Raw genomic sequence first — 23,605 nt, 5'->3', positions numbered from 1 at the left:
AGAGAAGATTATCTGATGTACAAAAGAGTCAAGAATTCTGAGATGTACTTTTTGATAAAAATCTGCTGTTTATCTGTAGAATTGCTTGTTTATTCAAACTTTATTTTTGGATGAAATTCATGAATTCCCTTTTTGGTTGGTTCCCCACAAATATTGTACAGATAGTGTTTTTCCCCCACAACTAAAGCAATAAAAAAACAGCTACGTTTTTTTTTTTTTTAAGATTATCATTTATTCAAAATATTTTGTGTTGGAGAAACTACAATGAAGAAATGGAGACAATACGTTAATTTACACTGAATGTTGTTGAAGTAGATTAAAGCTTTTCCCAAGCCTTTAGAGAACTCTTACTATTATTTAAATATTAAGTAATTCACACCATTAATAATTTAAAATGGATCAAATAGACAATAAACATGTTGAAGAAAAATAAATTGTATGCCAGACAAAATATTACTAATTTAAGCAAGTGCATACAAAACGAGAATGAATAGTATGTATATATATTTTTTTAATCTGTATTTCTTTTTACAATATTTCAAGATCTTTTTTTTTTATTTTATTTACAGGTCTAAACAGTTTGGACCAGTTTTATAATCCTTAGTTTTCCTTACATGCACAGTCTTGAGAAGTGGAATGGTCTTCATCAAATTACACCTTAAACAGCTTGAACGGTGGTCTAAAAATTGACCTAACCTTTATCCAGGTTGGCTAGTGTTAGTCAGCAGGAAGGACATGCTGCTGCTCAACCAAACCCTCTGAAGGTTAAAGAAATCATGGAAGAGAATCCCCTGCTGCTGATTCATGAATGACGTTTATTAAGGTGGTGGAAGCCTGATGGATGCATCACCTACCTACACGTCCTCACTGTAGATGGGATGGAAAAATAAAAGGCAGCTCTGGTCAGTGTAGAGACCAATGGTAGAGAATCAATAGTAAAATAGTCCATTTATATAATTTTTTTTTTTTTTGGAACTTTAGCATTTATCTCACAAGAAAAGGAACTTTTTAACTTATCACTTGACATGTAAAAGCAAATGTACATAAGCAATAATCACACCAAAGTCATATGTTGGTGGGTACTACCACTGCCTGCTCTCCTGTAGACTATATTTCTACAGGACATCTATGGATACTGTATTTTCTTTAATTTAACTGTTTAATAATGACACTTGGAAACCAATGTATCTTAAATTAGGCTCTGGTATGTCACTGAGCCTTTTATATGCATTGTTTTGTCTGCTATGTAATGTTACATGTTGAGCTTTTTTTTTTTTTTAATATATATAATGCATAAAACATCACAAATTCTGACTCTGTATGCACAGGCAACTAATGTCTGTCAATAGTCACTCAGACTTAGCATTATCCATGACATGAATACTAATCAAAGGATCACCCAAGCTTCTCAGCAGTAGATCTTTTAACAGTATGCCAGTTTGATAAATTATCATTTACAAATGTCTAGTTTTTAGCTGGTTATGGTGGTCCAGCAGCTTGACTCGCCTCAGGGCAGAATCTCTTTCAGAGAAGTGAATGCCACTGGGACCTCCAGGGTACCCACTGGAATGGCCTCCCAGGTCTTTAATTATAAATCATGTCTATGACCATATAGTGAATACTGCCTGTAAAACATCTGAGCAGAGAAATGACTGAAACACAACCGCTTCACTGAAGTGGTTGAAATGTGGAACAAGTGTGTTGTTGTGCTCCTAGAGAAAAACATGGTGAGAGATGTATAATTTTTATAATAGGAGTGTTTAAGCCTGAAACAAACACAAAAGATGGTTTCCCATGTTACGAGTACTGATGCACATTCACACCATGGATGCTGGCTTTTAAACTGTGTGTTGATAGCGTGGAGGGACGTGGTGGCTGCGATTTCCACAAGGAAATTAAATTTTAGATTCATCAGCCCACAGGAAAGCTTTCTACTCCACCTCAGTCCACTTGATGTGAGCACAAGCTTGAAGAAGGCAGTGGCATTTCTCACTCTAGTTTTTATGTTTGCTATATAAAATATTAACTTTCATTTGGCACATCCATCCATCCATTGCTTCTGGCCATGCATGACTTTTACTTAATGCAAAACAGGAATGTTACAATTCTGAAAGGCAATATTGTTCCTATATAGGTTGTTACAGAATGATAGAACATTTCTGGTAAGGGGTTTCTAAGTCGGTTATTCTTAAAAAAAATTCTGAAAATGTGTTTTTAGGAATTCATCCCTACCCTGAGACTAATTAACAAAAAAGATTATTCATCAAAAGTCATGTCGGGTAACATGCTAAGTCCAATTATAATACAATTCAGTTCTAAACCAATTCCTTTGTCATCACATTCCAAATCCATCTCAGTCCCATTTATTATAATCAGTCCAGACTTACTTGTCACTTATTTGTGTAGCGTATCATCAGAAGAAAGCCAAAGCAACAAGTATGACTCAGAAAAAGAGGAGATTGTTTTTCCAAAGGCTTGGATAATGTTTTAGATGCATAAGTAATATTACCTTTTCTGTTTTACCGCATATAATTTATTGTAAAATGGTTTTTACCGTGATTATTCTTGACATGATTAAGTAGGATGGATACTGTGGGTTGGGTAGTGGGTTAATGTATAATTTTACATTAATAGTGTTCAACTTTCACACCATCTCAGATGTATTGTTGGGATGATAAAAACAGTACATGTGCCAATATTTACCCAAAAATTATTTACATTTCAGCAACATAGCTTTTTGATTTGATTTTGAAGTAAAGCAGACACTAAATAACGGATCCCCGAGTCTTAATTACAGCCTGAACCAACAAAATGACTCACTCACTGCTGTCTTAATACAGCTGACATGAATGCACACAACCAACTAAGAGTTTGGACACACTTACGTATTAAATCTAATGGGTAAGTGTGTCCAAACTATTGACTGGTAGTGTATCTAAAACACTAATTACACATTCAACCACATACCACCCTGAAGTCTGGTTTCTCATGGGATTCGTACCAAGTGAAAAATTTAGCTTTTGTTTAATTTGTAAATACATCCCTCTTGAAATAATCCTCCTCTGAAACTGAAATGTTTCGGTTCAGACAGTTATGCAATCAAGACAGCTTTGACGGTTGACCTTGTTTTTACCTACCTTCATCCTGTACTGAGGCAGTGAGAAATCTGGCTGCTAGTTAGTACATTTTCATTTTCCCCTTATATAAATCACACAGTATATTCCTGCTTTGAATGTGATGATTTCATTGGTTCTAAGAATGGATATGCAGGTTTTCTGTGATTAGTCTCAGTTCTTGGAACAGACTTTGATCATTAAGTAGATTTCCTTCCTTTTCCAAGCAAGTATAATAAAGCTGTTGTGTTGCTCCACTCCAACTATTCTTTCAGGTTCAGGCAAATCACAGGAAATTATCTTTTTGTGTGGTTTTCACACAAAGACTCAGTTAATCTGGGAGGACATTTAAATGTTTTTAGCATTCTTTGAAAGGGGTGTTTTTGTAACAAATTAGCACCACAAATCAAACACTTAACAGCAGAAAGGGCTACATAGCAGACACTTGCACCCCACCCCTGCTCCCACAGAGCTGCACCACCAGTGTGTTGTTTTACATCCTGGTTACAGCCTTGTTGACACAACATGCCGACACACATGGTATGGAGGGCAACTTTGAATAGTTTTTATTGATTGATTATCTACAAGAGTTATACCGAAGGCTATGCTATTGTAAACAGATGCAATGTTTAAGTCATTAGCACAATAAATGATACACATCCATTATGCAATGTCCACAAAATATTCTTCAGCACAACAGTTCATACCACTGTTTCTGCTGTAATAATGACAGCATGCTGAACATTGAGTTTGCTTGGTTCTGGACATCTTTTTAAGCACATGCTGTGTTGTAAGTGATGTGATGCATCTGGTCTGGATGGAGTAAGAAGCTTTAAAAGATGTGGTGTCATGCCTTTGAAACAAATAATACAATTATAAACTGGATGCTGTAATGGACTAGAAGTCAATGCATAGACCAGCACACATATACTGTGATCATGCAGCTTTTTTCCTGTAAGTCAGGTTATCCAGCCTGATGCATGATCAACACTAAAGGAATTACAACAATCTAAATGAGGGGTAATTAAATCATAACTCGGTCTTTCATAGCCATGCAAAGATATAAAGCCTTAACCTTACTAGACAACCTTAATAAAAAAAAGGTTGACTTGACCACTAAGCTAATCTGTTTGCAAAATTTAAAGGCACATTCAGAGATCACACCAAGGTTCCTCACAAGCAGGTGACAAGAATAGTGAACCAATGGCACCATGATAATCATCTCTAAGGTTTCATTGTCCAAATACAATTATATCTAGTTGTTCTTGTTCAATTTAAGAATTTTGACTCCATCTATGATTGTATTTCTCTAATACCACTGTATTACTGATGTTTTAATAAAGAAAAAAAGAACCAGACCAATGCTGACTGCCAATGCTCACACTGGTTCTGGATAACCACCGCAGCAACCACAGTCTAAGAAGAAGAAGTCCCAGATAGTTAAGATAGATTTGATCAAACACCGGAATGATTTTTTTGCGCAACAGCTGAATGTTGCTTCACTGTTATGTTGCTTGGCAACCATTTGTAATTTTGATAAACTAGATTTATATACTCTTTTTGACATTCTAACATCTTACAAATTCATTCTGCCATCTGCATGTATTGTTTATTTTGAGAAACGATAGCCTATAATGGAGCCCGACGACTCAGCTTTCAGGACCAAATTTCCATACTGGTTATGTTTACTTCATGGACTTAAGTCTCCCAACTTAATTAAAGGGTCCAGGTTTGCCAGAAAGCACGGAGGTTCTGAGACTCCAGATTTTTTATTTATTTATTTTTTTGTATGTGTATAATATCTCAAACCTTAATCAGAACCAGACAGCTATTTTCTCATGAACAATATAACAGTTTAATAATTATTTTACTAGCATGTGCAGCTTTTCTGTCTCTCTGTACCTTTCTCATGTTATGTAACTGGGCTGGCCATATAAGCATATATAGGTATGTGAGTCCCTGTTAAGCAAAGTTCTAGGTTTCCTTCACTTAAAAGGGGGATTAGATCAGAATTAACGCTGCTCTGTTTGATCTGACATAGAAAGCTCAATGAACTGTTTCTAATGCTCAACATTAGACTTAGTTTGTTCACTTAGTTTTTTTTTAAATTGTGTAACAAGAGTGAAACATACATACTTATAAATTGGTAACTGTGACATATGCATGCTTGTTTCAGTGAGTCAGATCAACAGAGTAGAGTTAGTTTCAAATCAAACTTTTAAGAGAAGATTAGAGCAGACACATCTTTTTCCACCAAGAAAAGTCTTCAATGTCAGTCTTTGTTTTTCTTTCAATGATGGCACATTCCAGCTGTAATATAACTGACACTTCAGCAGCATCAATGCTGCTAGGGTAAACACAAGCCACAAGTGATGACTGTTGTTACTACTAAAAGTGGCCTTTGGCTTTGTCTGAAAAATCCAAGAAACATTGTTTGAAGCAGATTTGAAGTCACTGGCTGACTAGTATGGTTTGCATCAAAGGATAGGGAAAATAAACCTTGGTCAGGTAAGGGGACTTGTGATGCACCATGCAGATTGTGTTCTTTTCTGGGAAAACAAACAAAACAAAATCAGAGAAAAAAACGGCACAATTATTATTTTTTTTTTCGCTTCTTTGATGTAGAAGGTTTGAAAAGAAGAAATGTGCACCTTTTTTCCACCCAAAACCTTGAGGTTCTTCTAAAAGAAAGGCTTGAGAAAATTAATGTTAAAGAAAAAACTATGAATAAAAGAAGAAGGAAAAAGGTAGTGTCTGTTAAATGTGTTTTTGACTGTATAAAGTACACTTTGTCATTTCAATTAAGCCTGCATGTATACACAGCAGTATAACAGCACGGTGCATTGATACCAAAAGTTTGTTTATAAACTGATGTAGTTTGCAGGATGTGATAAAATAAGTAAATAAATTCAGAATTACTTTTTTTGTCATTATGGAAACAACATTTGAACATGTAGTAATAATATCCTGCTTTTGAACTTAATTTTAAATCCATGATCCATGATCATCAGTCTCCACCTTCATTAATCACCAGCCATTGAGAAATGTGTCCAAGCATCTGGAAGTAAAACAACCTTTAAATGTAAATCTGCTTTAAGTATTGAACAATTGCTTGGGGAAAAAATTGACATAATTTTGATCTCCCTGTTAAATGATAAAGGTTTGGCTCAGGATGAAGTCATTTTTCATAGCTGTGATGTTACATATGCTCCAAGAAACCTTGATGGGTCATTCAACACTAACCTTGAATTCAGTCGGCTTCCATTGAACATTTTATAAACTACAAATGGAGGATGACAACAGCAGCTGCAGCCTGATGCACCTAAACTGTGTGGGGCCCAACAGCCTGTCAGATATGGACTGAAAGATAAATGAGTCGATGAGATGAGGTTGAACAATATTTTTGTATTTCTTCTTGAATGAACAAGAATATCTGTTTAAGAATTAAATGAATGAACAAGGCCATTTTAAAAACTTTATTATTGGTACTCTTCCGTTTGTTGCTTGCTGTCGTCCTTCACAATTTTCCAGATCATCCTTTTGCCTTCTTTTCTCAGGAGTGCAAACAAACACAAAGATCGACGGGACACAGGCTGGGGACAACGGGTTGCACACTTTTATCTCGGGGAAGACAAAATTAGCCTCAATTACATGTCCGTTAACAACAGATTAACCTAAAGTGTCTGGTCCAGGGGTGCAATAATGTTAAATCACTGCAGTTTTAGTAATATGTTGCCTTAATTTTTCATAAATAAATATATTCAAAATTAGAGCAGTCCACCATAAGTAGACTTAGAAAGCATGCAAGACAAATTTTTGAATGAACTTACCACCGACAAAGTGCTCACTACACAGCTGAAAGCTCTCTGACAGCTTCCAGTTATCTCGTTTGATGGCAGCAACCCATTTAGCCCGTTGTTCAGGGTCAGCAGGCAATCTTTTTTTTACGTGAAAAGTTAGCTGTATGTAACCGGTCTTACTCGGCACCGTCTATCTGTGTGTTATGGCCCCTGGCCTTTCTGGATTGGCCTCCGGCCTGTCACTCTACACTTGGATATGCAAATGCCGCTGTGCCAGTGCTGCCTTGGGATTGGCTGTGGACCAGCAGCTGCAGTTCCTGCCCTCCGCCTCGCCGATTGGTCTCCACTGCTCCCGCACTCCCCAGCTGGAAATCATGAGTGATGCCTTGCCCTTAAATAGGACCTGTCATTGATCATGGCAACTGTGTCAGTTGGACACAGTTCGCGTCTTGTTTGGTTCTCTGAGTGTGTATTAGCTGAACTGCTTAACAGTTGTTAGTGGAGAAACCTACATGTCTTGTGAACTGTTTTGCTAAGAGCACACTTTGTGACTTTGTGTAGAGTTTGGTATCAGTGGACGCTTTAGATTGTTTTGAAGAGGTTTTGTTACCCTGAGCGGTTCCTGCACTGGCTGTTCAACAGACGGTTTGCTAAAACAGTGTTAAATTTACAGATTGTAATTAGGGAGCATCCTCATTAGGAGAGGCTCCCCTCTTTTGGTTTGTTAGGATCCTTTTTGTTAGCTATTCTGGTTTTCATTTTGACTCTGATTTTTTTCGATAGGATTTCTTTGGTTAAATTTGTTTTTTTTTTTTTTTTTTTTTTTATTTTAAGCGAGTTATATTTTGCTGCTGGTTAGAGTGCAGTTCCTTTTATAAGACACCCTTTGTTTGCTGTTGTATTCTACCTGAAAAGGACATTTTATGTCGTATTTATTTGTAAATAACAGTAACTTTGTAAATTTTTTTATTTTAATTTTGTTTCTGGCTTGTTGTGTTACTCCATCCCTTCAACCCCTAGACCAGAAGGGGTCCATAACACTGCGTTGTGTAGTTTGAAGAATGAGGAGGCGAATACCATTGTGATCTTGCAACTGGCTGGCGGGTTTATTCTGTACAAAATAACCTTTGATCAGTACAGCAACTCTGTTTAACCTGGCTTCACCATGCACACCTTTAGCAGGGAAAAGAAAAAAAAATTAATTAAAAAAGAAAAAAAAAAGGACCACATGAGAGAGACCAGACACATGCCCCGGTTAGCTGAACATCGACAAATGAGCACGTCTTAATAAGACTTCTGTACTGCATCCAAACTAACAAACATAAAAAGTAGAACATACAGTATAACCATAAAACCAGGTATGAGACTGACTGGAAGAGTTTAAAATCATATTTCAACATTTCCTATGTTATATAGGGTGGAGCACTTCTCAGACTCACCACTCCTCGAGACTGCTAGCAAACTGAGGAGCAGAGCGCGAACAGGAAGTGACATCACCAAAGGAAACCGGGATCAAACAAACAAATAAAAGCCCTTCCAATAAAATAAGTGCTTTACAGAAAAATAACGAACATAATATTGAACAAAGTATATACAGACATATAAGGGGGATTTTTAGTGAACTGTATAGCATTTTAGCACACCTGTTACATCTAGACCTGAGCAGTATGCCTGCTTTGTTTATCTTTTTTGCCACCCACAAACGTCAACGTTATTTTTTTTAGATAATCAAATGCCAACATTTTTAAAGCAGCACAAAAATGAACTGGTCTGTTGAGCAGTGGTCCAAAGTGCGCTTTTCTTTTGAGAGCAAATTTTTGCATCTAATTTAAAAATCAAGGTCCCAGAGTCTGAAGGAAGAATGTAGAGGCAACAATTTAAGACACTTAAAGTGCATTGTGAAGTTTCTACAGTCTGTGTTAATTTGGGGAGCCGTGTCATCTGCTGGTGTTGGTACACTGGGCTTTATTAAGTCCAGAGTCAATGCAATCGTCTACCAGGAGATTTTAGAGCACTTCATGCTTCCTTCAGCAGAAAAGTTTTTGGAGATGCTAACTTTATTTTCCAGCAGGACTTGGCACCTGCCCACACTGCCAAAAGAACTAAAACCTGGTTCAATTACCAAGGGGTTACTGTGCTTGATTGGCCAGCAAACTCTCCTGACCTGAACCCTGTAGCAAATCTATGGGGCATTGCCAAGAGAGAGATGATACACATGGGACTGAGCAATGCAGAAGAGTTAAAGGCTATTAAAGCATCCTAGTTGTCCATTACACCCCAGCAGGGCCACAAGCTGATAACATCCATGCCACGCCTCATTGAGGAAGTAATTCATGCAAGAGGGGCTCAAACCAAGTACTGAGTTCATATGCATGACTATACTCTTCAGATGGTCAACATTTCTGTATTCAATATCCTTTTTTAAAATTGATTTCATGTAATATTCTAATTTTCTGAAATTATGATTTTTGGGTTTTCATAAACTGTAAGCCACAATCATCAAAATTATAACAAATAAATGCTTTAAATATCTTACTTTGCATGTAATCCATATAATATAGTAGTCTATGTATTACTTTCCCCTTTCAAGTTAAATTACTGAAATAAATTAAGAAGTGCAATATTTAATGTTTTTTTAGTTTTACCTGTAGTTCTGCAAAAAATGTGAAAATAGTGAGAAAATGATGATGAAAAAGGGCCTTTTCGATTTCTGATTGTTCCCAAATAAATTCTACAGCGAGGACAAAGATAAGAGCCACAAAAACTAAAGCCAAATGGAGAACTAAGAAAGGCTGTAGGAGATACTTTGACCTACACACCCCTAATCTCAAGAGCATTCTCATCAAATTGATGACATTTGAGGTGGCACACAGTCCTCCTTTTATTTAATTAGAAAAACCAACACATCATTTTCAGAAACATGACTGACACACTCCATATTTATTTATTTATTTTTCTGGTGATAGGCAACATCTCATAATGAAAGAGTGTAAATAGTGACATTCCCAAGGTAATTATTTATCAGACCACTTTTACAAAGGGCAAGTCAGATCAATTTCACCTAAACTGTTGAGCAAATTGAGGGGTTCAAAGGATAATTAGAATTTTTGAAAACCTATTTTTTTCTGAGGATGAATTAACACACTTTGCTGCAGCTGAAGCTGTAGAGAGTTTGCTACATTTTATGTGGATTGTTTTCAGATACAAGCACACAAATATCACTAAAGATCATAGTAGGCTTCTGTGTTCTTTTAATGGCATATATAACAATAATAGTGAATAACTTTTTATTTTCATTAGTAGAACAAATAATATATTAAACACCACATAACTGAAGTCCAGTACACATCTTTAAAATGAGTATTACTGAAGTAATAAAAAGTTACTATGGAAAAATATGGATAAATATTGATAAAGCACTATGAAATTTAGAGTTTAGGGAAGACCTTGCCATGAACTGGAAACTAATTTGGTCATAATTCTATAATGATCCATATTCATTCACATTTTTACCAGAAAACAGCAACAACAATAACAAAAGCAGTGATGAATGGCCCTTTTCACCTTGGGGGCACTCTGGTGTCGCAAAAGATGTGGCCTCCAGTGGCCTCCCTGCAATCATGCTCTTACCTACAACCAGGCTAAAGCAGGTAGACTTCTTCTACACAGTGTGGTACATGCATGACAAGATGTCAAAGCAACTCTATTTCAGTTCAGTTTCCCATGTATACATTTTAAATAAATGGGAGGGTACTTGTGACATCAAGATGACTGCACAAAGCCAAAAGGTCTGACAATGAGATGGTTCTAATGTGCACGCATTTTGAAGTTGGGATTGCTATCAATATTAAAAAATACCAGCAGCCTTCTGGATTATATCCCAGACCACTGTTAAAAAAATACAAATACCTCAGGGTGGTGCTGGACAACAAGCTTGACTGGTCCAGTAACACAAACTATCTCTACAAGAAAGGTCAACGCCTGCTGGACTTCCTGAAGAAACTGCATTCATTCAACAACTGCAATAAGCTCCTGGGGATGTTTACCAGTTGGTGATTGCCACTTCCTATTCTGAACCATAGCTTGTTGGGAGATCAGCATGTCATGGCTGAAGAAGCTGATCAGGTGGTCTGGCTCTGTGGTCGGCAAGAAGCTGCTGGCTGTTCTGGATAATGCTAACCATCCTATGCACTCTGTCATCAGACACCAGAAAAGCCTTTTCAGTGGTCGACTGCTGCTCCCCAAGGGCAACACGAACAGATTCATAAACCCCTTTGTGCCCCATGCCATTAAACTATAACTCTGCACTAGGGAGAAGGAGGGAGGAAAACCGGAATGGCTGAGTCATAGGGCAGAGGATATGGCGATCACATTCGTTATGTAACTAGACCGAGGACTTATCTGAATAGGGCAAATAATTACAACATGTAAACAACAAAACCTGAACAGTTTTTTTTTTTTTTTTACTATTTATAATGTAAATCTTTGTTCATCTACTCTAGTTATTGATATTCATCATTTAACATATAATTTATCCAAAACAAATACACCCTGAAATAACTCCTGTTTGCCATGTGTTTCTAGATGAGAATGCCATTGTTATCATGACAGAGAGTAACATGAGACATTATGATAATTTTCTTCTGTATATGGTAGAAATTTATTGTCAAGGAACAATAATTTAGACTGTAAAACATGCAACTTTTAATAAGTTTTTAAAAATGCAACATCTGCAAATGACTAAATGGATGACTTTTAGTGCATTTTAGCCCATAAAAGAGGATTTTCTTTTATTTTTGGAGGTTTTGGAATGTTCTAAAAGAGCATTAAGTTTCATGTATGTAGGTAAAAGCAATCAGAAGGGTTGATAAATAAAGTTCATCATACTTATCTTTCTAATTAGCTCATTTGAATTCACAATATCACACAGCATAATTTATTACCACACTTTTTTGCGATGTTCCCTCTCTAGGATGATCAGTCCTCTGAGCCTGGTGCTGCATTGCTTTACCTGTGACCCCAACTAGATTAAATCTTGGTTGAACACAGAGAGTTCCTCTCTTATCTTTTTGTTCTCGAGTTTCCAACGAAAGAATTGGGTGCATAACACATGTAGGAGGAATTTAAACTGACAATGGTGAATAGTTAAGCTAGAAGTGTGCATGACCTCCTATGTCCTTTCCTCCTGCATCCCACTGTTTATATTCCACTGAAACATGTCTGTAAATCCAGGAGTGGTAGAAAGGATCGTGACAGACACTGCTGTACATTTTTCAAATGTCCAATAAAATCTGTCAACAGGAAACAATAGAAACAACCATAAGATTGTACATAAGGGTAATTCATCCACAGCAATAACTGAATTAAAGTTTTTGTAGTTCAGTGCCTTTTAATAAAAAAATAATCTTATTTAAAGACATTGAGGTAGACTTAAAAAAAAAATGAGGCTAGAATAAATATACACAGCGTCTTTGTGGGTACACCCATTACATTGCTTTTTGACTTGGACACTAATCCATTTATGCTTCTCTGTTTTTTTCTCCTTTCCTTACTTTTTTTAAAGTAGCTTTTGAGCATGTAAAAGGTTTCCAGTGTTACAATGCAGAATGCCAAAATCGAAGAAAATCTCCCTCAAAAAATGTTGTTTAAAGAACAATGATTCATTGAAAGAGTAAAAAACAGATTACCTCCTTCGTCTTTCCAAAAACACTTTTCTTTAGCTTTGATAGAAAAGGTTAGGGACAGTTGATGGGGAGAATTCAACCAGAGTCTGACTTCTTTTACACTAAAATTGTGGTGTATGTTTTTGGTGGTCACAGCTGTTTGAAAGCATATCTTACAAAAGCTCATTCAGTACTTTGATTAATATGTTCTCATCTTTTTTTTTTTTTTGTGGAAGCTATATCATAAACATTAAAATATTTTATAACATACCATACGACAAGCAATACGACATACAACAAAAATAAATATAATGTGATGTGCTGCTCACTTGCTGTCCTTTAATATTCATCTATTTGAATCTCAATGATTGACTATTTGAAAATAATTGAGAGCTGCATTAAATGTTGCAACCACATGGCATTATGGGATAACATGATTTTCTTTCATAATGTATAGTTCAGCATTTCTTATATGCTACAGAATGTAATAAAAGAAGCAATGAAGCTCTTTTTCTTGACATGAAACCAGTTCTCATGCTGGTCAGTTAGATACCTCCAAAAGCAGTCTGTAACTATTCTATCTCCAAAAAACATGATTTTATAATTTCAGAGCACTTGCTAGTTTGAAACACCTCATCTAAAGATAGGAGGCTTGCTTATGTAGTTTCTCTATGTCAGAATTTAAAGAGAAATAAAGCATTTAACTCAAGGTTCAACAATAGGTTCAGTGATGTGAAGAAAGGGAAAATTTTAATCTGTTTTGAGCATTGGAACATGTACATCTGTTCTAGATAAATAATAGATCTCAATAAATAGTCCCTTGTGCATGAAATTTAATTAATATGCAGCTGAAAATTGTCCCTACATAATGCAGTACATCATTTGTTCATAATTTGGAAACATTTGCTAAAATGCAAATGTGTTTAGAAGGAAAACATATATTAGCAAGCAATTTTCAAATCACTGAGAAAAAACAAGGTCACAAATACAGTAAATTTCATCTGCTGCATCACATTTTAATAGATTTTTGTTTTCTGTTGCAACATCTGAGCTTGGGGGCACAGAACAGAAAAAAAAACCTACTAATTGTTTTGCTTTTTCAGTGAGAAAACTTGAATAAAACATACACATTTGTTTTGCTACTTCTGGATCTTTCCAATCCTATACCTCCTACCTGAGTTTCTAGACAGGATGTTCACCACAGGAAACTGAGTACACGGTAGACACGACCAGGGTTTATTTCTGGCGACAATCAAAGTTGTGCAGCTGACACCCTGTGGAGGGATGTTGTGTCAGGAGGCTCATCAGGAGCTGTTAAAGGAGGAGTACCCGTGCACTCTCTGTTGCAGCCATACAGCCACCAATTAGAGTAAAAGCTCTGTGGATCTTCCAACTTTCACCTTGTGAACGTGACATTTGGAACCAGGTATAATGGTGTTGAAAAGCAGCCAGTTGCCTCTGAAATCCATCTGTAGTCTGAAGAAGTAAATTAATCTACAACTGACACTGACTCGGCCCTCACAGACACCGTCTGGACTCTGATTCAAAAGATAATACTTTTTGTAAAGATAGATGTAGTAAAGTTTAAGACAACATAGCATCCACTGCTTTCAATGGTTGATAAGTGAGACGCTATGAGGTATATTATTTAAGACAAAATTCCACCTTGCTCCATTATAAGTCTACATTAGTACTGTCTGTTTCTTTGTTTGTAGCAGTATGTCACAGATGTAGCTCAACAGGTGAGCAAAAGAGTGAAGTATTTCCAGTATTTAAGATTGCAGTCCTCACACCTTAATATCTTCTGGCTGGGTTACATTATGAACAGTTGGTACTTCTGTCACAAAATGTATTGGATGTACTGGATCATACAAAATTGAAGCTCTCAAAAGTGGACTAAGACATCTAGATAATGAGTTTGGGGCCCAGTGAACTCCTCCATGTAAGCCACAACTAGACTCAAATGGACAGATGGACGCAGCACAAACTCTAAGGTGTGCATGTCTGCATCTTTTTGTAAAAACAGTAAAATGTATGTGTTTCTTTTGGCTGACAGCTAAACACATGAGAAATTGTGATATAAAACCAGGTCATGAAGACTCCACATTAACTCTATTAAAACAAAGATTTTATAATGACAGTATAATTTGAAAAGGTTACTCAACTGTCCACTTACTTTGGCTTGGCTTACATGCAGGATAACATTCGACAGAGAGAGTTAAAAGTGACAGAATGTACTGATGATTTCAAGCTGACCACAACATTTTTACCAGCATACCTCTTTAACACTTCCATGCATTTATAGCCTACTGGGACAAAGACGGTGATGCAAAAGACCTGGTCAAGATATAGCCTTTGTTTGTTACAACTGTGCATGTTGCCACTTTATGGAAGAAACAACTGGAGAGTCAGGAGTTGTAACAGCATAACAGATTCAAGATTCTTTATTTTTTATTATACAAGTGCAGGACACAAGTACAACGTAATGACTTCCAGTACAACCCGTCCAAGACTACACAGCAGCAACATGTAAGCACAAACAGGATCAGGCAGACTGAGGCGGCAGCCACATCGCGGCGCACCTATGTTAGTATTAGATATAGATGGAAAAGATAACATGAGGGGAATAAGATGAAGCTAGAGAAAAAAAAAGGGGGGGGGGGGGGGGGGGGGTTGGGATAGGGGTCTCCCATCGCAGTCGAGTGGGGGGAGGGTGGGGGGACTGAGCATCCGTCAACATAACCTTCCAGGAGAACTTTGTAACCAGCCATCCAAGGCCAGTACAGGGAGCCGAATTAGATAAAAGCATTTTTTTTAGTTTCAGACCAGAGCTGTTTCGTCTGCCTTGAGTCTCTCAGTGTTCCCACTGGCGACTCTATATCATCCGAATTTGTGGGTCAATTTCCATCCAGCCGAGCCGACAACTTCTCCAAGTTGGTGTCCACCCCGCGTACAGCCGATCATAGCAGAGCATTCACTTATGCAGATCCAACCATTAAGAACTGCAGCAACCTGTGATAACCTCTGAAGATGTAGCTGTAGCATATTCACAGTAAATGTGATATTTTTTTTTAGTTGCTGATACAGAAATACAGATAAGTGCAGCTTTGAGTTCAGGCAGCTGAAATGTGGATCAATTTAAAACTATAATTCATGTTTAGAAGAAACTATTGTTGACTGCTTGTAGAATAGAAATGAACTTGTCTCCACTGTAAGACATTGTTCTTCCTTTACTTTGTACAGGCTACAGTTATTCTACACTACACTCCAATGTGGCATCAGTTTGCAGAAATGCTAATCTTTCTTAAGACAGTTCAGATATTGGATATTGAAGGCAATCACCATTTACAGCTTGTAAAGTTAAGCGGTCAACATATACAGTGATCCAGAAACAGAACACTTTAAATTCAGTAAGTGCAGATCTACTTGTGTGACCACAATTGAAGTGACAGGTAGTTCAAGCAATCTTCCACAAGGGTGAGGGCAAGGAGGGGTAGAGGTGGCTGATGGTGATGGGTGAAGAGTGGCAGGCAAGTGCTAATTTTAGCAGCCAGGTCCATAACAGCAAATGTGCACAATCTAAATGTCTGTACTGCACTTTTTCCAAGTATATCAGTGTTCTTTGGCAATTTGAACTTTGCAGGACATTTGCTAAATAGGCAAGATGCTATAAAAAGATTTTTTTTTCTTTTTTTTTAAAGCAAAGGTGTGCATTCATTTTTATGAGCTCCGATTTTGTTGATAAAGAGTTTCCAAGCTACTACCATCAAAGGCAGCGCAACTTATTATGTGGACTCTGTGTGAGCTCTTCCAACTATTGTGTGGTGAAAATAAGAATTAAATGGAGGAGAAAAGAAAATGATGTAAAAGGAATTATGCACGGTGGATTTACTAGCATGGCACAGTAAATCTGCACTGATATTTTGGCTGCATGTTGCTGTGCTAAAGCAATGCCTTTCATTTAAACGCTGCTCCTGCTGTGCTGATGGTGTCTTTAGACAGAAATGCCAAGTCTGATGGATAAAATTCAGACATCTCAGTATTTTGATTAAATTGCTCTATTTTGCAGAGATGGTTTTGAGAGATGAGAGTGGTGTTGGATTGGAATCCATCAGAAAACGTACAACTTTGCAATTTTAATACATTTTACACTCAGTAAAGCTGAAGTTCAGCTCAAGATCATCATAATTTCTGGAACTTACACAAAGGAAAAGATCTGAGAAGCTCAGTGTTTTTCTGGACAAGGCCTGGCAGGATGTTAAAGAAAACTGAAGCAATCTGAATCTATTCTTTGGCAAGGAAACAATATTGATCTCTAATAGACAAATTCAGTTAGTATCATGATGAGAGGCCACTATTCGTGAGGGTACAATGTCTTTCCGTTTGTGAGGCTGTTGGTTTAGGAGAGCCACTATATATTTATTATGCTCAAACATGCTCTTATCTGTCCAGAAAAGCTAATTAGTTGGTGGAAAATCCAAATATTCTGGTTATGCAATTATCTTTTTTTTTTTTTTTTTTTTTTTTTTTACATTGATTTCTCTTTGGAAGTTAGAGTGGCGTCATAAAGTGTGCTTCTCTCTGGTTGCTCTGAAGTAATTTACAGGTGAGTTTAATAATGTGATCAGATAAGTGTTCTAAACAGTCTAGTTAATTTAAAAAAATGCTGTGAAGACCTGAGATAATTTCCAGCCTTTTAAAAACAAATAAATTAAAATAATTATTTTCTGTTTGCTTTAAGATGCAGTGCTATGTAAATTAGCATATTAATTACAAGCACTGTTCAAAATTAAACTTAATGTAGCTGTGTAGAATATACTTTGATAATTTCTTTCCAGTTAAGGTTCCCCATAATTTTTTTTAGCCGAAAATATGTCAATATGAGGTACTAAAATATAAGAGTCCACAAAAGAGTTTTATTAGACAAATTAAAGACAATTATCAGGCTATATTAAGACTGTTACGCTTATACAGTTAAGGCAAAAATAGAGAACACCTTCTTTAAACTGCAAGGTTTTACCTGTCAGGATATAATGAAAACTCGCTCTTAACAATTTTACTAAATGAAGTATAAATGCAGAAGCAGTGTGTGAAATATGAAGAGCACCCTTACTACTTTCATGGGAATTGAAGGGGTCAGCAGTTAGATGCTGATAATCAAATGCACATGAATAATTGATCATCAGCAAATTTAAGCATCTCTATAAAAGCAGTGGCAGTTTCCGAGTTTGGAGCATGGAGGTCTGTGATTACCACAATCCCAAGGAGGAACGACGTCAACAGTAGTTGATCTTTGATATGTAACTGCTGCTGCCCGTCAGTTTGTTGGGCTTGTAGCAACATGAAGTCCATCAGTCTATAGTGAGAGCAATTATTCACAAGTGAAGCCAATTGGCAATCTTCCCAGGGGTGATTTACTCCAAGTTCACCCCAAGTAAAATAAAACAAAGAACTGAGAGGAACATCTCAGACTTTACAGGCTGCAGAGTATACATGTTTATGTTCAAATTCAGGACGGTACAATGAAGAAAACACGGAATAAGTGTGGCTTTGGAAGTGTTGCTGGAAGAACAACAACAACAACAAAAAACAAAAAACAAACAAAAAAAACAAACAAAAAAAAAACAAACATGGCAGCACAGCTTACATTTGCATAGAAGCATCTGAAAAAGTGCAAGATATTTTGAATTCATGTCTTTTGGACAGTTGTTTTGTCATGATACTAAGCACCACATAGGTTTAAAAATACAACTATCAATACAACATTTCATACTAGCTGACAAGCACAGTGCTGGAGGGCTGATGATTTGGGATTGTTTTGCAGCCACAGGATCTGGACTTTGAGTCTTTGAGTTATGTGTGTGTTTGAGTTAATGAGTTAAAGTGACTATAAACCCCTCTGATTACCACAGCTTCATAGTCATGTGGCTGATCTGAAATAACTTTGACTGATAACATCTTATCATAAGTTTTGAATTGTGGGGTGTACTTAGTTTTCATACATTTCTGTCCTAGATGCGATATTCATAGTTTGTTTGCTTGTTTCAAGCGAGCACAAGCATGAGTGTTATAAAAACAGCAAATAAGTCTAAATTAAAATCTAAATGATAAAAACTTTGAAAATCAAACTAAAGTCATATCATCTTGGTACTATTACTGTGTAAACAGAGCTGTTGTGTGTCCCTGAACTTATTCAGCTGATATTTAATTCTCCCAGTTTAACAACTGTTATTTCACATACCTGTAACTCATTTCACATTTTTGTCATGTAAAAATACATATTACAGGAAAAACCAGAAGCTGCCATCCTCTGTATTTATGTCCAACAACTTACACTAAAACATGAAATTAAAACTATTACGAATGCAAACAAAATCCAAAGAAGAAAAAAACTAAACTAAAAAACAAGAGATCTATTTCAAATCAGCTTCCTTCTTCTTTATTCATTCATTTCATCCTTTGTTTTCATAGTGAAGCTTCACCACAGAGCTGTACAGTGAGTGTGTATTGTTACTGAAGGTGGAGAAATCATTTAACAAAATTAACCAACTGCTGCTTGAAACCACCACTGATCCTCAGGATAAAAAATCCAACTGGCAGCACCACAGCTATTGGCAAACACAGGCAGTTCATCTTTAGTTCAGAGAATATAAGGATCTTTGTGTAAATCTATTCACTGAGCCTTTGGCTTGCACCAGCTGTCTGTGGCTGGGGCTCAACATGCCTGCAGTCAAAATTGTTTGTTCCTCTGGAAAGCTGGTCTGCAGTGGTCTGCTTTGCCCAGCAGTGATGTAATCACACAAGACAATGCCATAAGCGTATTGTTGTCTTATCTCTGTTCAAACCAAAACAATACAAAAAAAACTTATTGCATTATCCGTTCTAACATATACTACTCATGCTGTAAAGTTACAGCCAAAGATCAGAAATTGGTTTTTGTTTTTATTTTTTAAACATCAACACTGTTTTAGACCTTGAAAGGATGATGACCAAGTTCATGTTTTGCCTTTAAAGGGCATGCATTAGGTGGTTAAGATAAGTGGAAATCTAGATATTTTGGAATGCATCATGTTTCAGTGTGATTAAAAGACTATTTTTGTTATGATGTATAATGATGAGAATTATATTAATATATGCATACTGGCTCAAATGAACTCCTCGTTTATTCTAGGAATATTAGATAAAAATATATTTCACTATTTATCTAAAGAACCATTCATCACAGTCAGATAAAGTAGATTAAAAATATTTTTATTTGTACTAAAGTTAACAAGCACTGATTGAAGTGGAATTAAAATCCCAACATGTGTTTTGAAGCCTCGTCCAAGCTGGTCTTGCTTCTGAAATCAGTACCAGGCCAACCGTGCCGAGCGGCGCCACTTACAGATTTATTGTTTAAATTCATTTTCTATTTTCTTTGTCTTCTTGTGAGTCATAAATCTTCTCATCTCAATTCTCTGCCAGCCTGATGCTCACAGACATCTGTGTGTACTCCCACAGTTTATACTTCTAGTGCAAAATTCAAATATATTAAAAATAAATAAATAAATGCAAACGGACCCTTTTTAATAGTCACAATATTTCAATAAAATTTCAAATCATTATGGAACATTGGTAAAAGAGATAGAAATGAATGCTAAATAAAACTGTTGGGTGCAGGTTCTCCCGGTGACTCCCCCCCCAAGGCGTAGTAAAATATTACTGTGTAGCCACAAGGCGCTAAGAAATTATTACATGGTCACATCTTAGTATAATGCAGCCAAGGTGTTTTATCCTTTCCTACCAGCCTGTATTTGGCACCTTTTTGAGAAATTAAAATTAAATATTTAAACACATAAAAATAATTAGACTCACATGTGATTAATGTCTTTCAGGCTGAAGACAAACAAACAAACAAACAAGCAAACAAACAAAAAAAAAACTCACTCCAAACCCCAAGGCTGCAAGGAGCTCTTTAAAGATTTTAAAATTCTTGTTTCAATAGTTTATAATGTTATCAATAAGTTTCATAGTCATTAAAAACTATAAATAAGCCTCTAGGATTGTGTGCTAAGAAGAAACTGAGTTTGGGTAGTCTGAATTTTGGAGTGGATTGTAGAAAAAGCACCAGACAATAATTCTGCTTTATTATCATCTAAAAGTAAATGAGGGATTTGGAAGAATAATAAGTGACACTGGAGAGTAATGTTTTAATTTTAACTGTTGTTTCAGAGACCAAAGACTTTAAAGCAAAGTACCTCAGCAGTGCCGACGTTCAGAAATGGATGGATTTCATTTTGATTCCCGTGGCACTTCTTCAGGTGTCCCTGCTAAGTGTGTTAAATACTGATCCTCCTGCTAGCTTTAAGACATACCTGAATAATGCATTGGTGAGTCATTAAAAGAGAGTGTAAGCAGGGGGAATGTAATGTAGAATCATCCAGCTAGCTATTTTTAAAAGGAAGACCATCTTAAACAATATACCTGTTGTGGCTTCTCTTATGATTGGTAATTGTGCTTCTCGTCATTCTCCCTGTTTAAAACTGTGACACAATAGTGGTCATAACAGGGCTGAAAAGTACTTTAATTACTGTGTAACTGAGCATCTGGTTAGGGTGTCTCTTGGACATATTCCTGAAATATTCCAGGTGGTATTTAGGTTGGAAGAAGACCAACTGGAAGGATTATGTGTCCCAGCTGGCATGGAAACACATTTGAATGACACTTTAACTATTGCCATTAGAAACTGGATCAGTACAAGCAGTTAAAAATGGATGCATGATTAGATGTACTGGCTAACAGTGGCAGTTTAATTTATTTAAAAATCTTGAGCAATTAACACTGTCAGTCAGGTTTGAGAAGGAAATCAGCCTCAGCCTTTGTAGAGTGCATTAGGTTAGTTTATTTTCATTCATATTTAACAGATGTGCAGATGTTTTGCTGAATGAATTCCTGAGCAATGATGTGTTTTAATGTCAAGCCACATTCACATTAAAACATCAAGCAGTGTGTTATTGAAACGGAGGTTTCAAAATTCTTCCCTGCATGATTGTTTCTCAGGCTGTCAAATCCTTTAAATTACATATGTTGACGGCTATAACCATTTTACACTCCAGACACATTATTACATCTGGGTGAAAGGTGATGTCTCTGTGTGAAATAGTATCCTGCTGAGCTAATTTCTCCCCTGGGAGGAGTGACTGAGGAGCAGCTCTTTGTCACAGATGGACACAGCTTTTCACTGCAGCAGCTCTGACATAAAGCACCTGGAGGCTCTGATGAGTTTCAGTGGAGGATACAGTGACACTGACTTTGGTACAGTCACATAACTCCCACTGTGTGAGTGTCATTTGAAATCTTTCAGCCAAGTGGCAGAAACTCTTATTATTATCTGCTTGAACATTTAAAACATCTGATTGCAGCTCAGTCTCGTGCTGTCTTGATGAGTCTCTAGTGCTGCTCCCAGCTTCACCTGGGAGGTAATTAAGTTTATAGTAGTTTTGTGATTGCCAAGTGCAAAAATTACACATCTGTATGGTTTCAGCTTATTGTGTTGGTCTACTCTTGCTACCTGTAGGATGTCAGAGCTCAAGACTATGCTAAAAAAAAAGAAAAAAAGAATAGAAAACCAAAGCACGACTATGGCTGGAAAGCCAAGAGATTTAAATAACAGAATCTGAGCAAAATGACATAGCCGCAGTGGTGCTTTCATGAAATGAAAACAAGGATCAGGTACTTAACAACAAAATACCTGGAGCAGAAATATGACAGAAAATTAAGAAACGAGGAGCATTGTTACATCTACGAACATTTTTTAAACCACCTACTACCTGCTAACCTTCTTGTTAAGATATAAAAAGCAGAACAAACTGAATACAAAATTTGTTGCTGGCTCATAGTATGCAGGCTTAAAGTGGTTAATTTCTTTGCATGGTAATCCCAGTTTTTGGTTCCATAAAGTTTAGTTAATATATTTCTGTTTCAAATGTTAATATAATATTTTCCCAGTCTGTTCATTTTTTTAGCCTATCTTTGAGCTTGAGTTGAGTTCTCTGTGTGTTTAAATTGTTTTCTGTTTTCTTTTGTAGAATTTATCCCCCAAGTTATTTCTTTTGTAATTTCAATCTGCTCCCCTGTTACACTTATTGTTTGAAGCTAAAGCCGGTCTAACACTGACTTCTGTTTTTGGGCAGGCAGTGTATAATTTTTATTCAGTTCTATAAACTTAATGGCTGACAGCCATTAATCTTCAACTTTTGTTGACATGCATTTCTCAGCCTGGTTGAATCCCTCCAGTCATTAGTTGCTTCCCAAAGCTACTACATCACAGCTTTCCCACAAGGCCACATACATAAAGGGAAAGGGATGTTTGTAATGGTACTTTTATGTGGAGCTTAATTACATTTATAGTCTTTTAGCTGATTACAATATAAAATGTAATATAAATAAAACTAAAAGTGTGATTCATTACAATTCTAAGTTTTAACTGGAAGATGGGTATTGTAAATTTTTATTTCACAGGTAATAAAAATGGAGCCTCTTCTAGCTATATCTCATCTTCCTGTTTTGTTCAATTTACAGGTATCAAAAAGAAGTGCATCAAGGGACAAAGAAAGATGAGAAGGTGTAGATGTGGAGTATAAAAGATATCAGCTGAGTGGCTGCACTACAGCTGCTCTTCCAGATCTCACCAGGGAGAAACTTTCTGGCTGCCAATATGATTGCTATCTTCAAGATGTTCCTCCATTAAGATGTACCATGCGTATCATGTTTTACCTTTCACTTCTTCCAGCTGGAAAAACCACCATGTGAAGGCTCAGACGGCTCTTTATGACAAGGACACCTTGGAGCAAAGCAAAGAAAACCTATCCTAAGCTTCCGAAAAATGCGGAACAGTGAAAACTGAGATGCTTGGATAGAATTGTGACCACTGGGACAATTCATGTGTTTGGAAATGTATCTAATTTGTGAAGAAAACAGAGGTTGACGTATTTAGATTACAGCACAGCTGGTTCAGAACAGTTTTATCTGTCATAAGGACATGCTGCCA

Source organism: Melanotaenia boesemani, chromosome 18, assembly GCF_017639745.1.
Source record: "Melanotaenia boesemani isolate fMelBoe1 chromosome 18, fMelBoe1.pri, whole genome shotgun sequence".
Classification (NCBI taxonomy): Eukaryota; Metazoa; Chordata; class Actinopteri; order Atheriniformes; family Melanotaeniidae; genus Melanotaenia; species Melanotaenia boesemani.
Note: the sequence above shows the minus strand (reverse complement) of the source record.